This window comes from Lissotriton vulgaris, chromosome 10, assembly GCF_964263255.1.
Source record: "Lissotriton vulgaris chromosome 10, aLisVul1.2, whole genome shotgun sequence".
NCBI lineage: Eukaryota > Metazoa > Chordata > Amphibia > Caudata > Salamandridae > Lissotriton > Lissotriton vulgaris.
Genome location: NC_141698.1, coordinates 652,761,476 through 652,777,886, shown reverse-complemented (window position 1 = coordinate 652,777,886; position 16,411 = coordinate 652,761,476).

The following is a 16,411-nucleotide window of genomic DNA, read 5'->3' as shown; positions in this document are numbered from 1 at the left end:
CCCAAGAAAAGGATTAGTCAGTTCATGCCTACTATGAACGTCTTTTACAGGTGTTCAAGAAGTACAGTGGGTCTGAGAATATTGAAAACAAAGACATGACACATTTTGTATATCGGTTTGTGTCTTGATTGAGGTTGGAAATATCGCAAATGATCACAGAGCAGATGTTATGCTGGCAAGCAAAACCCATAGATGAAATCCTCAAATACACAAAGTACTGTGGGGATGAAATCAATAACAGATGAAAGAATTTAGAAGAAAACGTAATGTGGGCTCAAGTTAAATTAGCGGAACAGCAAGAACTCCAGTTAAATAATCAGGTAGGAAATCAAGGAAAGGGGAAAGGCCAAGGCGAAAATAGTGGGGGTAAACCAAGAGGGAGATTAAACAGAGAAGAGGCAAAGAAAAAGTTTTCCTGTCACGGGTGAGGAAAATTGGGGCATTGGAAAAACAAGTGTAAACTTATACAGAATAATAATACCCAACATCAAAATTTAAATCCACAGATGTAGAATGAGGTGTTAATGAGTCAACCGCAGCAGGTTGTAAATCTACAGAGTCAATTGCCACCTGCCCCTATGCCAAATTTTGTAAGTCAAGCCAAGACAGTGTGGACACCGGATTACAGGAGGGAAGTGGTAAGAAAAATGTTGTAACACCACAGTTTCTTTTGCAGGATTCCTATTTGGAAAATGAAATACAATGACGATGCCTGAGAGGGGAGGAAGAGGAGTGCGTACTTGTTGCATCCTTGCCGGTAGATCAGCCAGGTTCATATGTAGATGGTAAGGTTGAAGGAAATTACATCACCTTCTTATAGGATACTGGTGATACCCGTTCGACTGTGAGAACAGCAGACACCCCAAACCTACCCCTCTCTGGAGAAGCGATCCAAGTAGTGGACGTTTCTAATAAACAAATTAGGATACCAATCACAAAACCAATGGAGGTAGGTGTTGGCAATTGTAAAGAGATGCATACGTGGTGTGTGACTCAAGTCCCGTAAACTTGCTAGGAAGGGGTCTATTGTGCAAAATGAACTGCACAATATTTTGCACACCGGTTAGTGTTGCAATTCAGACCGCCGATGAGGACGGAGTTTACAAAATTATGCTAGCCAAACATGGAACAGTAGTAAATGAGATGTTTTCCATGATGACAGAAAACAAGCTGCCAGATAAGGTCAAAACTATTGTGAATCCTGCAGTATGGGATTTTGCAGGAAAAGAAGTAGGATTGATGGCAAATGTAGATCCAGTAAAAGTAACTGTGAAAGAAGGTGCAGTTTTCCCAAATACCCACCAATACAAAATGTGCCCAGAAATTAAAGCTGGTGTTGCAGCAGAAATTGATCGATTGGTTGAGCAAGGCATTCTGAAAGAAATAATGAGTAGTCCTTGTAACCCACTCATAATTAGAATAAAGAAACCGAACGGGAAATATAGGGTGGTCCAAGATCTGAGAAAGATTAATAAGATTGTCATACCATGTTGCCCTATAGTGCCAAAGCCAGCAGTAATTTTATTCCAGGTACCATGGACAGCAGGATAGTTTACTGTAATTGATTGATGCCACGCTTTTTTCTCCATTCCATTGCATCCTGATAGCCAATTTTCATTTTTTTTCAAATTTGAGGAGCAGATTTACATTTGAAATCATGTTTCTCAAGGGTGCACTGAAAGTCCTTCAATTTTTAATCAAATTTTAAAAAGATGTCTCGAATCTCTGGTGTTGCCAAGACAATCAGTCTTAGTACAATACATTGATGACTTATTAGTTGCATCGAAAACTAGTAGTGGCTGTGTTACTGATTCAATTGCATTACTGACTGGCTAAAGGTCAGATAAAGTGTCTCCAGAAAAATTAAAATGTTGCCAAAATTCAGGCCAATATTTGGGACACCAAATAGAAAGAGGAGTTAGAAAACTGACCACAGAAAGAATAAAAATAATAAGACATATGCAGGTATCTCAGACCCAAAAAGAATTTAGGATGTTTCTTGGAGACTTAGGATATTGTAGGCAGTGGATTGTGGGATTTGCAGTACTGGCCAAACCTTTGATACAAATGAGCACCTGCCCTTGGTATGCCAAACCACTCAAAAGAATTTGCCTTATTTTGCACTTAGAGAGTGAATTGTGCACTTTCAGTCCTAGCCCAGAGATATGGCCTAATGCGACATCCTGTGGCATATTTGTTTGCTACTTTAGACCCCGTGGCATCTGAGTTGCCAGGCTGTCTAAAAGCTGTAGCTGCAACGTGCATGAGTCTGGAACAAAGTGAGTCAAGTGTGATGGGTCACCCTGTAAAGGTGTACGTTCCACATTCAGTTGTAATTCTGTTGACAACAACCCTTACTCAGAACCTTACTCTTAGTCAGCTGACAAAATATGAGTGAGTTATACTAGGGGGTGAGAATGTGACAATAGTCCATGTACTGTCCTAAACCCAGCTACCTTGTTGCCAGACCCATATCAAGAAGAGGTGAAAGATGAAGTCTATCATGAATGTCCTGACATCATTGAAATTAGTACCAAACCCTGTCCAGACATACTGGAAGAACCCTTGAAAAATGCAGAACATTAACTTTTTGTAGATGGCTCGTGTATGCGACTTCTTACGCTGTGTGTACATTGAATGGAATAGTCGAAGCATCCTATTTACCAGGAGGCAAGTCTGCACAAGTAGCCAAATTGATAGCTTTAATTAAAGCTTGTAAAATTGGGAAAAATTGGAAAATAACCATTTATACTGACAGTCAGTATGGTTACAGGGTTGTGCATTACTTTGGCCAGCTCTGGATGCCGAGGGATTTCAAAACTTCTTCAGGAACCCCTGTTAAAAATGGACATTTTGTAAAAGAATTGATTGAAGCAATTCAATTGCCAAAAGAAGTGGCAGTGGTCAAATGCGCTGCTCACCAGTCAGGAAATTACCATTTGACAGCCGGTAATCGATATGCTGAGCAAGTTGCTCAACATTGTGCTAAAAACAAAATAGCAGTAAACAAGAAAATTGAATCATATGGAATCAGGTGTCAACTTATGCTACTTGGGGGTATAGGACCATGGAAGGAGGTAAAGGACCTACAAGATGAAACAGACATAAAGGAAAGGGAGGAGTGGTGAAAATGGGTTGTCAGAGAAGGGCTGAAGATGGTGTGTGAGTTTATCTGGATGGAAGACCAGTGATGAGAGACTATATGCTTGCACCCATGGCTAGAATGTATCATAATGACACCAAAATAGGCAGAGATGCTATCATTAGACTTTTTAAACAAGATTGGTACAATGTAAGGTTCAGGAATATCGCAGAGAGTTTTTGCCAGAGATGCTTAACATGTCAACAAATGAATCCAGGCAGGAAAACAGTAGTCAGCACAGCAAGAATTGGGAAAGCAGAGGGTCCATTTATAAGACTGCAGATTAATTTAATTCAGTTACCTGTTTGTCGAGGGCTGAACTATATACTTGTCATAGTTTGTTTATTTTTGAAGTGGGTGGAAGCATACCCGACCAGAATAAATGACAGTTTGACAGTGGCAAAACTCCCATTGAGGGAATTCATTCCTCAATTTGGTTTTCCAGTAACGATTGAATCAGACAGAGAGTCTTATTTTAATAATGAAATAATTCGATTGATTTGTGAAGCATTTAAAATTGAACAAAAGCTGCACTGTGTCCAGAGGTTTCTGGAGTGCTAGAACAATTGAATGGCACAATCAGGTCAAGGCTGGGAAAGGTGTGTGCATCTATCCAGCTGGACTGGCCTGATGCTTTACCTCTTGTTCCGATGGGACTCAGTAGTACCCCAGATAAAAATACTTGTCTGAGTCCCCATGAAAAACTCATGAAAAGGGCAATGAGGCAAGTATGTATACCAAGACACAAGCTGTTGAATATAACTGATGAGTTGGTACTGCAGTATTGCAAAGAGTTGGCTGACCAAGTGCGTTCTATCTCTTACCATGTTGGGGAAGACGCTGTTGCCAGACAGCCAAACGAAGTGCATGATCTGAATCCCGGTGACTGGGTAGTTGTGAATAATCACACTCGAGAATCGTGCCTAGCACCAAGGTGGGAAAAACCCCATCAGGTTATATTGGTTACAACAACAGCTGTAACATGTGCAGGCTTGCCTAATTTGATTCATGCAAGCCATACAAAGAAAGTGCCAGCACCTGATGAAGTAGATCCTCAATTAACTCAAGCAGATGAGGCTGTTGACGGTTGTGCAGCTGAAGGATCACGAAGAACAGATCCTGAAGTAGCTGATCAAGAACAACCTAGAACTAGTCTGGATGACTGGATCCCAGTAGTGGACATACCTGAAGTAATTGTGAGAACAAGAAGTCAAACTCAATTAGAAAGACAGGACAAGAGTGAGGACAAGTTAGGAATAGAAGAATGCGCTCAGATAACAGAAAGTAAAGCTATAAAAGAACCTGAGCCGGACCAGATAAGGAGAGAGCAATCTACTCAGACAGAAGAAAATAAAAGCCTCATCCAAGAGTCTGAGGAAGGACAGATAGGTCTCGCATTATTTAAGTTTGAGCTATTAGAATTGTAAATGCCAATGTTTTCATTTATGCGTTATTGTTTTTTTCTTTGCATAAAAAGGTACATATAAAATATGTGTTGTACAAAAGTTATTTATGCAGTATTTTGAAAATAGCTAAATTAATAGCTTGGTCATTTACAATGCCAATAGTTATAACTTTCGCAAATGTGACACCTATAGCATTTGTAATGCAACATGTTTTGTATTTACGTGACTTAGCCATATTAATATTACAAATTACAATGTCTTTTAATTTTTTTAAATAAGTAATACTTAAAAAATAAATATCATTGTCATTTACAATGAAAATAGCTTAATCTCTCGCAAATGCGAGACCTATTGCATTTGCAATGCAATAGGTCTCGTATTTCCGCGAGTTTGAGCTATTGACATTGCAAATAACTATGCGTTTTATTTATGTTTCAAAAACCAAAACATAAAAAAAAGGTCTCTCACACTGCTGTCTCTCACACACTGCTCTCTTTCTTACACACACACTGCTGTCTCTCTCACACACCATGCTCTCCGTAGAACACACACACTGCTGTGTCTCACACTGCTGTCTCTCTCACACACACTGCTGTCTCTAATACACACTGCTGTCTCTAATACACACTGCTGTCCCTCACACTGCAGGTGTGGGTTGTGTTTTTCCAACTCATGTCTGGAAGGTGGGCGCTGCTGCGTTTCATGGCTATTTTTTTATGTTTTACATACTCCCCAGGTGCCCTCATGCCTCGTAAACGTAATTGGCTTATGATTTTTTCCCTTCAAAGACTCATTCCCTATAAGATCCTCCCCCCAAACCCCTTGTCCACGTTAAACGAAGCACTGTGGTTTTGCAGCTTCCATTAACTTCAACTGCTTTTCTTTATGAGTCTTGTTTATTAGCTCCCACGGGGGCAGAGCTGCGATCTACGTTCTGGTATGTTTTTATTTTACACAAATACTCATGAAAATATGGAATGTCATAAGACATATATGCAGATGTGCAGATTGTAAGGTGTGCTGTTATTACCATTTTAAGATGCTTCTGTGCCTAACGTAGCGCCTGCTGCTACAGGTGCACGGTAACTAGATCTACCGAAACCCCCTTCGGGCTCCCTAGGTTCCCACAGGTGGTGGGAACAGGCAGTGTTTGTTTGTCTTCTTGTGCTGGAGGGCGGCGCGGAGAGGATCCAGGGCGGAGGGGCGGGACGAGGAGCGGAGAGGCAGTTGCTGAGTGTCAGGGCATGCTGCAGAGCACCGGGGGGCTCCCCTGCACTAACCAATCTGCCGGGGACTGCCTACTGCCCTGCCTTAGGACCTACTAGAGACCCCATACTTTCTGGGATTTAACAGCCGACGTCTATTGTGAGACCAGCGAGAAGCACCCTATTGCTAACGGTTGGAGGTGGCGAGAGGAAGACTGCCTGCTCACTTGCTGTGGTAGCAGCCGGGACCGTGCACACATACCTAATATACAATTTTATCTACCTAAATGGTAACTCTGAGCCTTTACATAGCAGCACCAATTGCTCAAATTTAATCGCTCACACACACGTTGTTAAAAAGATGATATGACTTGATAAAACCGTGCTGTGAAAGATTGGCAGCTTATTCCAGCGAGACAAAGTTCAGCTAAAAGCAATGTTTCAAAAGAGTAGGAATTAGAAGATATGCAGCCGGTGAGCGTTTTTCTTGACTGGGGATGCTGTACCAGAATAAATTTATAGAAACTAAAAAAAAACAACAAAAAAAAAACGTATCCCTCGTATGCTAGAAATGCATTAAAACAGAAAATACATTGTTCGCCTTTACCAAAATAAATGTGCAAGTGTCAGTATTTCAAGCCGTAGAAGGGCATGGTGATTGTGTTCCTTCTTCGGGGTTACATTTAAGATAATATTTGTGCAATTTCGTCATGAATCACAGTCACCGGGTACATACTTGTATCACTGCAGAACTACCACTCCAATAAAGCACTGTGGCTGTCAACTCAGAGGAAATGTAAAGAAAGGGGAGGGCTTTGCGCATTGGTTTTATGTTTGCAAAGTCGGGAGGAACGGTGTGCAATGCTGAGAAACATTGCTAACAGATTTGCGCACAGAAAATAAATACAATTATAGGCACACAAGAGTAGCTGGCAGAGTGGTGTAAAAATAAATACCATTATAGGCACAAGAGAATAGCTGGCAGAGTGGTGAAATAAAGACGCGCAGTGAAAAAATATCGCGCAGCTACATAATTAAATAAACAAGCAGACAGGCAGAAAGAGAAAGCGACATACGAGGCATCCGGACACGGAGACTGACACAGCGAGACAGACGGCGAGAAAAACAAGCACAACAACAAGGCATGGATAACAGTCTTACCTATTCCAGGTGCGACGTAGATGAAGTACAGGAAGGATGAGGAGAGCGAGAAGAGGAAGAAGACGGCCACCAAGGAGCCGTTCGGCAACCGGAAAAATTTGCTCATGGCCACGCGTAGTCAACGATTTAAAAAAATGTGAAAAATAATATAAAACACAAGTTCAGAACACACCGGCGCCTCTGCAAGAAGTCACTATAAAATTAACAAGCAGTTGAGAGAGTACTGGAGATTCACTTGCAACTTTAGCTCGTGCTGCAGTCCGCCGTCGGCCTGCGACCAGGAAGTCAGGCAGGCCGGGCGGGACAACCAGAAACAGGAAGTAGGAGGGCGGGAGCCTACCCCGCCTCCCACGGAAGAGCCGCGATTGTTTGGAGCACCGGAGCAGGCAGGGGCCTACCCTGCGCCCCGGTGCCGAAGAAGAGAGGAAGAGTCCTGCTGCCGGTGAGAGCCGCTGCACCAAGGAAGCCGGTGAGTGGGGCTTCGCTTTGTTGCTGGGCTGCGAGGGCGGGGTAGGCATGGGCGGAAAATCCGTTCCGCTCGCGGATTTTGCGGATTTTCGGGAAATCCGCAATCCGCGAGATTTGCGAATTTCCTGCAAATCCGCGAGCAGCGGATTTTGCTCGCACTGTTCGCGTGAGTTCGCGCCCCGCGAATAAGTGCGAAATTGCAGAAATACGATCTAAGCAAAACTGAAAGTAACTACTTACCAGGTTCAAAAGTTCAGGCACATCATTAGTAGCCATTTCCTGTAGTGCTTCCTGAGGGGCCCCTCCAGAGTTCAGTTGCCAGTTGAAACTATTATGTGACCCTGCTCTGAACCTCAGAATAGTTACACATATGCCACAAAGGTCATGAATTACAGCTAAGGGAGACAAGCAGGAGCCAGGCTGGAAGTTAAAATCCATTAATCAGCCCCTAATTCATTATTGTCAGTTGGGGCAGGGCAGGTGTTGTAACTAATTTTGCAACAATGAAAGCACTTAGCAAGTGCAAAAGATCACTAATCAGGGCGCACTAAGGAAGCAGGTGCCAGCTAAAAAAATATTCTGTGACACATTAATCAGCCCCAAATTAATTCAGGTCACTTGAGGCAGGGAAGGTGTGCTTTGCTTTGCCGAAAATAATGTACACTGGACAACCAGAGGGTGTGGTGATGAAACAGAGGGTGGCATGGGTGGGCCAGAGGGTGGCATGAGTAGTCAGAGAGTGGCAGTGGTGACAGAGAGTGGCAGTGATGAAGAAGAGTGTCCCAAACAGGTTGGACACGTAGAAACAACAAGTTCGCAAAACTTGCGACCCGACAGGTAAGTTCGCAAATTGCGAAATTGTAAAAACCCTCGCGAACTGGCAGAAACACGGGCGAACACAAAAAAAAAAAAATCCGCAAATTCGCGGGAATTCGCGGATTTTGCGGATTGCGAATCCGCAAATCCGCAAAATTCGCGAACGCGAGATCCGCAAAATTCGCTCATGCTTAGGGCGGGGGCATGTGTGTGCGCGCGCGTGCGGCGGCGGGCTGTGTATGTGTGTGAGCGTGCGTGTGTGTGTGTGTATGTGTTTTGGAGTCTGTGTGCATGCGTGTGTGACTGTGGGGGTTGCCTGTCTGGGTGCCTGCGTGTCTATGTAAGTGCGTGTGCGTGTGCATGCATGCGCGTTAGGCTGACTTGCTGGGAGTATGGGAGGGAAGTGCACGGCGCGGCGCAGGACAGACTGTGCGCGTTCGCGCACCCAAATCTGCGCTCGTGACAGTTTCTTGTCCCTCATTCCCCGGCATCGGATAGCTATAAGTCTCCGCCCTGGACGCATCCTTTGGATGCTAATTCCAGGGCGAGACCTAAAAAGGAATTCGGGAAGAAGAAGAAAAACCAATCAAAACAAATGCTGAACAGGGTCAGACTAGAAAAGAAGAATACATCCAGGCAGAAACAGCTGAGGTGATAAACCCTGGACAAGGTCAGATAGAGAGGAATTCAGAAGACGGAAAAAATCAAATTGTGCCACAAATCAAGTAAAATACAAGTACTCTCGAAGAAGCTTAAAGCACAGTTTAAGCTAAAAGAGTCAGGAAAGGTGATAATTAGCCTATTATAATTAAGAGACTAAAACATCACCTTAAGACAATAAATGAAGAACCTGACCAAGTAAATGAAGTAAGCAGGCGCCAGGACGCCCCTTCGCTGGGGCAGCTGTTGCGCCTAATAAATGTTATTAACATAACATAACATAACATTAGCCAATCTGGACCATCCACTGAAAAGCCAAGAAGGAGAAGTCCACGATTGAAAAGACTGAATAATAAATTCAAGGGTTCTGAGTGGATATATGTAATTCTTGAAGATTTCGAGAATCTTGAACTAAGTGAAGATAATGATAAAGAATTAAATGGTGATCAAATTGACAAATAAGTGAGACCAACTTGAAGAAAAACAATTCCCCAGGTTGTATTTCTTTATAAACATTCCAAAAAAGAGGGAAAGAAATCTTCTTAGTCTGAAATGGCTGATAACAGAGCTGCTGGAAAACTGAAACGAAACTGTTTAAAGAGATGCTGTAGAATATGTACATGTAGCACCTTTCTAGTACTTATGGTATGGTTAGTACTGACAATAGCCATCCCCTATCTAATGACTGCAAACAAGCAGAATGACACTAATGCACATGGAAAAGTAGCTAACATGGAACAAGGCAGAGTACATTTAGATGAGACATATTTACATCACACTGTGAATAAAAATGATACAAATGTAAACGTTTTTGCAAACCTATTAGTACATTATGTAGAAACCATGGATGTTAATGATTGTTATGTATGTATGAAACTGCCAACATCTGTAGCAGAAGGTGTAACATATCATCATTTACCATTGACATATGGTATCTCATGTAGTGTTTTAGCTAGTTTATTTTACTGAACAGGAAAATTACAGTATTATTATTCAAACATAGTTGCGATTTTTCCTGAAGTTCCTTTGCGGAAAAGCATGAACCCAGTCCTTAGTAGTAGAGACTCACAATTCATGGATGAATATTTTCTAACAATGAAGACAATAGATGTAGCTGAAGCACATAACCACAATTTAACATGTTAGTTACATGAAGAAGAAAATATATTTTTGAATTTAGTAGAACAAAGGAGACAGGATTTCCATAGAAAGGCCTCTGAACCGAAACCTCAGATACCTAAATGGGCTGAGAAAGAAGACCTAATTGCAACTGGCAAGAATCATGTTGCAATGTCCCTAGAACTTGAAAAGAAAGGGAAAATCTGTCTTCATAGGTTAAAAACAGAGTATAACAATATATTTATTGGTTCCATTGAATGTGAACACAATTTTCTAGTAATAGGGGGATGGGGACTAAAAGGTGGAACAGATCCAGTATTTCCTGGAATTTATTATATATGTGGAGATAAAACTTATTTCAAGCTGCCTTATCATTGGTACGGGAGTTGCTATTTCGGAATAGTATTCCCTAAAGTATATCATGTAAAAAGAATCACTGGAAGCAATAAACATGATAGCATACTAACACACAATAAAATGTATAGTTTTTCAGGAATTTTAGGAGATATATTCAGTGCATTGATACCTTCAGTGGGAGTAATTTTTAATACACAAAGAATTTGTAAATTATCCACAGTAGTTGATCGCTTATCGACTGACACTGCTGGAGGATTTGTATTGATCAATACCTAAATGGTTAGGTCAGATCTATGGTTTTACAAAATCGACTTGCTCTTGATATATTATTGGCTAAAGAGGGCGGAGTCTGTAAAATGTTGAAGGCGCAACCTTGTTGCTCCTACATACCAGACAAAAGTGTTCAAATCGGAGGATATGTCAAAAATATCACATATTTGGAAGAAGAATTGAAGCCACTGGAAGTTGACTGAGTATGGAAGAAACTAACAAATAGTATTTCCTCTATAGGTAGTTGCTTCTGTAACGTAGACAAAAGTATAATACGTCAAATACTAATGCAAATAATGGGAATAACTTTATTGGTTTTGGCAATCATGTTATGGTGCAAGTGCAGCTGGAAAAGAAAAAGGAATAAAATGAATTAGAAAGGAAAGAAGAGAAACTATGATGAAATCCAGCTGGAAGAAATAAAAGGAGATATTTACAAAAGAAGGAAAGGTTTACAATATAAGCATGAAAAGGGAAAAGCTAAAAGAATCAAAGAAATTGAAATGGGAAATTGCTAAAGTTTGCATCTGAATTAGTAGTTGAAAATTAGTGATGGCATAAAATGCCATCAGAGAGGGAATTGATGGAGCAAGGTTTCGTATGTAAAGAAACTTGCTCAAATGCAATTCTCTCAGATAACATGTAATAATGTAACCGACATTTTTGTAAATACTAATATTTGCATTACACCTTTGTACACAAATCTAGGGGAAGCTTGCCTATGTGTTTTACTAATAAGTAACCTGAGTGTCTAAAAATGGCTGCTGAAAACGCAGGAATTCTCTGCTCATGCGTCTACTACATCTGCGTAGTATGACGTCCTTTGCTTTGGAGGGAAATCTTTGCACCTGCAGAGTAGCTATTAAGATGGCCACTTGAAACTCACATGTGAATGCACATGCTATGCTTAAACTTAAACTTGTATGTTTTATTAAATTGCTAATGCGAAAAGAATAAATAAGTAAATGGGATTAGAGTAGGAATAAGTGGTATACAGTGCATTCATTTATTTTCGTGTTCTAACATGTCTTTCTTTGACTATATTATTAGTTCGTAATTGGGCCTGGAATGGGACTGAAATCCCTATCCCACCAAATCTGTACCCACGCACACCTAAACTCGTCTGAAGCCATGATGTGTTACTTGAAACTCATGCAAAAACAACAGTTGATGGACAGATTGCAGAACAATGTAATACATTCACCCCAGTACAGAGATATGGGCCTAAATCCATCATTTTTCTGGACTCCACACCACCCCAGTTCAGATATTGCCAGAAACCAGTCCTAGGATGCTTGATTCCTGTCCAGGAAAGACATGGCTTGGCTGTTCGGGCTGGACTGTTCCCATGAGGCACAGGGTCAAGACTGATTTGCATATTGCCATGTCTTAACTGGGGTGGCTTGGTGATCAAAATAATGATGAATTGTACCCAGATTTGTGACTGGGGTGAATGCATTGCCATTGTGCAACATTCCGTCCATCATCTTGTGTATTTTGCTCTTCACCCTATGTGAGAAGGATATGTCCAGACGTGGGTCTCGTGGTCACTAAGCCACTGGAGTCAAGCTACCCTGGCTGAACACCGCTGATACCCAGAATCCGGTCCTAGGATGCTTGATTCCGGTCCAGACATGGCTTGGCAGTTCGGGCTGGACTGTTCCCATGAGGCACAGGGTCAAGACTGATTTGCATATGGCCATGTCTGAACTGGGGTGGCTTGGTGAGCAAAATAAAGATTGTTTAAACCCAGATCTGTGACTGGGGATGAATGTTTTGCCATTGTGCAACATTCCATCCATCATCTTGTTTGTTTTGCTGTTCACCCTATGTGGGAAGGGTAGGCCCAGACGTGGGTCCAGTGCTCACTAAGCCACGGGAGTTAAGCATCCTGGCTGACGATGGCTGATAGCCAGAAACCAGTCCTAGGATGCTTGATTCCTGTCCAGGGAAGACATGGCTGGGCAGTTCGGGCTGGACTGTTCCCATGAGGCACAGGGTCAAGACTGATTTGCATATGGCCATGTCTGAGCTGGAGTGGCCTGTTGAGCAAAATAACGATGGATTAAACCCAGATCTGTGACTGGGGGTTAATGTTTTGCCATTGTGCAACATTCCGTCCATCATTTTGTGTATTTTGCTGCTCACTCTATGTGGGAAGGGTATGCTCAGACGTGGGTCCCGTGGTCACTAAGCCACTGGAGTCAAGCTATCCTGGCTGAAGACTGCTGATAACCAGAATCCGGTCCTAGGATGCTTGATTCCGGTCCAAGGAAGACATGGCTTGGTAGTTCGGGCTGGACTGTTCCCATGAGGCACAGGGTCAAGACTGATTTGCATATGACCATGTCTGAACTGGGGTGGCTTGGTGAGCAAAATAACGATTGATTAAACCCAGATCTGTGACTGGGGGTGAATGTTTTGCCATTGTGCAACATTCCATCCATCATCTTGTTTGTTTTGCCGTTCACCCTATGTGGGAAGGGTATGTCCAGACGTGGGTCCCGTGCTCACTAAGTCACTGGAGTCAAGATATCCTGGCTGAAGACGGCTGATAGCCAGAAACCGGTCCTGGGATGCTTGATTCCTGTCCAGGGAAGACATGGCTTGGCAGTTCGGGCAGGACTGTTCCCATGAGGCACAGGGTCAAGACTGGTTTGCATATGGCCATGTCTGAACTGGGGTGGCTTGGTGAGCAAAATAACGATGGATTAAACCCAGATCTGTGACTGGGGGTTAATGTTTTTCCATTGTGCAGCATTCCGTCCATTAACTTGTGTGTTTTGCTGTTCACCCTATGTGGGAAGGATAAGCCCAGACGTGGGTCCCGTGCTCCCTAAGCCACTGGAGTCAAGCTATCCTGGCTGAAGACTGCTGATAGCCAGAATCCGGTCCTAGGATGCTTGATTCCTGTCCAGGGAAGACATGGCTTGGCAGTTCGGGCTTGACTGTTCCCATGAGGCACAGGGTCAAGACTGGTTTGCATAAGGCCATGTCTGAACTGGAGTGGCTTGGTGAGCAAAATAACGATGGATTAAACCCAGATCTGTGACTGGGCGTTAAGGTTTTTCCATTGTGCAACCTTCCGTCCATCATGTTGTGTGTTTTGCTGTTCACCCTATGTGGGAAGGTTATGCCCAGACGTTGGTCCTGGGCTCACTATGCCATTGGAGTCAATCTATCCTGGCTGAAGACGGCTGATAGCCAGAAACCGGTCCTAGGATGCTTGATTCCGGTCCAGGGAAGACCTGCGTTGGCAGCTCGGGCTGGACTGTTCCCATGAGGCAAAGGGTCAAGACTGATTTGCAAATGGCCATGTCTGAACTAGGGTGGCTTGGTTAGCAAAGTAACAATGGATTTAACCCAGATCTGTGACTGGGGGTGAATGTTTTGCCATTGTGCAACTTTCCGTCCATCATCTTGTGTGTTTTGCTGTTCACCCTATGTGGGAAGGATATGCCCAGACGTGGGTGCCGTGCTCACTAAGCCACTGGAGTCAAGCTATCCTGGCTGAAGACGGCTGATAGCCAAAAACCGGTCCTAGGATGCTTGATTCCAGTCCAGGGAAGACCTGCGTTGGCAGTTCGGGCTGGACTGTTCCCATGAGGCACAGGGTCAAGACTGATTTGCATATGGCCATGTCTGAACGAGGGTGGCTTGGTGAGCAAAATATCAATGGATTAAACCCAGATCTGTGATTGGGGTGAATGTTTTGCCATTGTGCAACATTCTGTCCATCATCTTGTGTGTTTTGCTGTTCACCCTATGTGGGAAGGGGATGCCCATACCTGGGTCCCGTGCTCACTATGCCACTGGAGTCAACCTTTCCTGGCTGAAGACGGCTGATAGCCAGAAACCGGTTTTAGGATGCTTGATTCCGGTCCAGGGAAGATATGGCTTGGCAGTTTGGGCTGAACTGTTCCCATGAGGCACAGGGTCAAGACTGATTTGCATATGGCCATGTCTGAACTGGGGTAGCTTGGTGAGCAAAATAACGATGGATTATACCCAGATATGTGACTGAGGGTGAATGTTTTGCCATTGTGCAACATTCCGTCCATCATCTTGTGTGTTTTGCTATTCACCCTATGTGGGAATGTTATGCCCAGACGTGGGTCCAGTGCTCACTAAGCCACTGGACTCAAGCTATCCTGGCTGAAGACGGCTGATAGCCAGAAACCAGTACTAGGATGCTTGATTCCGGTCCAGGGAAGACATAGCATGGCAGTTTGGGCTGGACTGTTCCCATGAGGCACAGGATCAAGATTGATTTGCATATGGCCATGTCTGAACTGGGGTGGCTTGGTGAGCAAAAAAACGATGAATTAAACCCAGATCTGTTACTGGGGGTGAATGTTTTGCCATTGTGAAACATTCCGTCCATCATCTTGTGTGTTTTACTTGAAACTCAGCCAGGGACGCTTTAGCCATGAAGAGCTTGGGAACTTCACCCCTCGACCCGAAGAAGAGAAGGAAAAGAAGACAAAATGTGCATATATTGTATATGTTTCTACTGTAAAATGTGGGTGGGAATAAAGCTTGGGAAAGTAAAATTAAGGGGAGGTAATATTGAACAATGAAGTATCAGAACAAGCATTACATTAGTATGGTGTGATGACCTCTCCCCATCCCATTGTCCAATCAGAAGTAGGGGTTTTCACGAATATTGAAACATTGGGGGATGGTACATACACGTAGAAGAGCATAACTAAGGTAGGTTTAGTCAGTTAGATATCAGACTTGTCACCGACCTGTCGCAGACCATTCACAGAGGCAGATGACAACGAGGGCCATGGAGGTCAGAGACGCTGTTCGAGCACTCTGAGAGTAGAACCGAGAGAGGGGAGACGGAGATTTTGCTGAAAAAGAATCTGTCCATCCAGAAGGGGGAAGAATCGAGGAGAGTAGTACCAGAGAGGGGTGTGACGCTGGCGTTGCACTTAGAAGAGGTCACCTATCCTTTCCTGAACCTGTTCTGAACTATCGGCTCCTGACTTCTTGGGAGTCCCTTTTCCTGCCCTTGGCCAGGGATTGGTCCTCACACCATTCTAGGTAAATATAATTTCATGTAGTATGTCCTTGTACTGTTTTCTGATTCCCCCTTTTCCAGGTATCATCATCTTGAGATTTAACTAAGTCATTGTGTTTTACTCTTTATCATTTTCCTTAAAGAAATTGGTGTATGACATGTATTCTCTAGATAAAATCTTTAAAACTCTCTCGAGTCTTTGGTCATTTAAAGAAATAAAGGTAAATGTAATTTCTACCTATACTTATAACAACATGATCTAATAACCAGAGGAAATTAAGATCCAAGGTGATAGGATTGGTAAGAATTTATGAAAAGGTAAATTCAACACGAAGGAAAATATAAAATTCATTATCGCAGCAGTGATTATCGGCTCATCGAGTGAATGTTTATGGGCCCAGGTGAGTAGGGTAGTAATGAGTAACCCAAGCTGGTAATCGCTCTGCATCAGTAACAGGCTCATCCCCACTAGTGGAGTGTGATGCCTTTGTATTTAATTTTGTATTTAATTTATTTATAAAGCGCTAACAATCATCCTAGGTAGGATATCACGGCGCTGAGGTTTGGTGCTGAGGGGTACGGTGACCGCATTGGTTACTGATTATTCTGGTTTAGGGAAGAGTAGTGTCTTTAATTGTTTCCTAAATGATAAGAGACATTCTGTCAGTCTGAGATTGGGAGGTAGATCATTCCACTTGGTTGCAGCTAGATGAGAGAAAGGCAGTGATCAGAGGGAGGTGCATTGCACAGACTGTAGGTATTACGAGCACCTTAATGA